Consider the following 2500-nt stretch of genomic DNA (forward strand, 5'->3'; position numbering starts at 1 on the left):
TGGCCATAGGGACGGGTAAAATAGCTATTTTGAAGCAAAAACCACCTCACTTTAAATGGCCATAACTTTTGAAAAACAAGAGCTAGGGTGCGTTCTTACACGTTTTGAGGTGTTTTAGCGAAAAACATGTTTTGAGCCACACGAGCTCTCCGGCCCGTTCGGTGCACATTTTTGAAAAAGCTAGGAGCTGCCCCTAGGTTCGGGGTGTCACAAAATATTGAAAAGTGGTCAAAAACCGCTATCCAGAATCGGATGTAGAATCATTAGACGAACTTAAAATTGTTCTACAACCCCCAGTCCGACGCCTCGTATTCGAGATATAGCACTTTGTAGGTCTGACCGAGCAATTTTGTACTGAAATGTATGGCGGACATGTTATTCATTAAACAACATTAACTTGCATCGTGCCCTACTTCATCGGCACAGCTACTATCGACTATCTATTGTTGAAATGGATTGAGTTTGACCATTTTAGCTCTTTTCTTATGCCGTGCACCAACAGTGTGTACCGATCAGGAAAGTACACTACTTACGCGTTCATGGATGTATATGTTGGTACAAGTTGCCGGTCGGAATAGCAGTGCACCAAAACTGTGTACCGATCAGGAAAGTACAAGACGGAGGGCGCAGCCCGAGCGTACGCGTTCATAGATGTCCATGTTGGTACAACCTACATGTACGTACCTTGTTTTTGTATCAAAAGTTCCAATAAAGTGTTTGTATGCTTAAAATGCTTATCTCAACCGGTCACCTTTTGGCCTGCCCTTTTATAGACAGAAACCTAGAACGATACTCGCGATGTTTGTGTTTTCCATTCGCCCGGGACGACGAAATGAGCTCTGTGCACATCGTGCAGAAAACTGTCTCCTCCTCGTATGTTTTTGTCCCTCCACGCATATAATCACCCACATTTGTGTTCAACACGGACGGCGCAGCCCGAGCGAACGCGTTAATGTTTATGTTTGTGCACACTAAAGTTACAATCCTAGGATTTGGTTATTGCGTCGCAGTGCCCGACCGTCGCGGACACCATTCTTGGACAAAAGTCCAAGTACGTAGAGTACATTCCCTAGGTATGTGCCCGTTCGTGACTTTCGTTGCGTGCTTACAGACACGCTTGGGTATGTTTACCATACAAGGTTTACTAGGAAAACCTGGGAAGGACGCTTGCCCTCCCGTCGCGGACACCATTCTTGGAAAGAAGTCCTGGTACGTAGCGTTCTTTAATGTACTTGATCAGTTTGTATTGCAATTGCTTTGTGCCATTGACTTTTGCTAATGCTCACTAAGGGGTGTTCGTTTGCGATGTGTATGATAAGCAACTGTCTATTCTAACCAGCAGTTAATCAACACTTTTCACCCAAATCATAGGAACGTAGAGTACTTTCCCTGATCGGTACACAATTTTGGTGCACCTCTAACTTCGCCAGCACTTTATCGTTACGTTTTGTGCACAACCTTGGGACATGGTGTAAGTTTCATCATTGTTATGTTTGATTCGGTTTATTATGATTGAAAAATACGCTACGTCCTAGAAATCTGAACTCGAATACTTTTGCCACGTTGCGCAAAAAGCTACTGAGCAACTCCTAGCCGTTTACCGATTTAAAATTTAATTTTCGTTATTAGTTTTAAAAATACGCTAAGTCCCAAAAATCTGAACTCGAATACTTTTTCTATGTGCCGCCAAAAGCTACTGAGCAACGCCTAGGTTGGTACATTTTTGGTACATGGAGTGTATGCGTGCAGGCGTACTGCCGTGCTGGACCGGAAAATCGCACTTGCTACTAGAACGTAGAGTAATTCCCTAGATAGGTGCTTTTGCATGCCTCTGTTCGACGTCCATGCAACTTGGAACGTGCGACACACGTAGCTAGGCTTCCCCATACATATTCCCTAGGGTAGCACCAAATTGCACACTTTCAGGGGTATATTTTGGTACGGTGTACTGTGCATGGTACAAGTATCATTAGCTCGTGCAATTTATTTTGCATCAAGTTGCGATTGCTGGTGCGTCGAGATAGGAGTGTTTCGCGACTTTTGCCAAGCTTTGGTGCCATTTGGTGAATAATTAATGTTCTAGCCACAATAAACGTGCCACATAATGCCAATAACGAAAACGCCATTTTCAAGGGACTTCCAGTCAAAATGTTTGCAATCAGCGCTTTCCTGTCGAGTTCAGGATTTGGGACTGAGCGATTTTTTTTCACGATCCAATCAAACGACCAGTTCGTGAATAAACAATTCATACAACAGTGCATCCCTTCAAAGTAGAAAAAGCCGAATGCTAGGGAGCTCCAGTCAAAAACGTTGTCATTGGCGCTTTCTTCTCGAGTTCAGGATTTGGGACTTAGCGTTTTTCACGATCCAGCCAAAAGACCAGATCGTGAAATAAACAATTAATACAACTGTACTAGTACATCCCTTCAACTGAAGCAAGCGCACCATACATGACCCGTACGCTAATCATCCAAGCACATGACACGTCAACTAAGTCAAC

Source organism: Anopheles arabiensis, assembly GCF_016920715.1.
Source record: "Anopheles arabiensis isolate DONGOLA chromosome X unlocalized genomic scaffold, AaraD3 X_pericentromeric_contig0003, whole genome shotgun sequence".
Classification (NCBI taxonomy): domain Eukaryota; kingdom Metazoa; phylum Arthropoda; class Insecta; order Diptera; family Culicidae; genus Anopheles; species Anopheles arabiensis.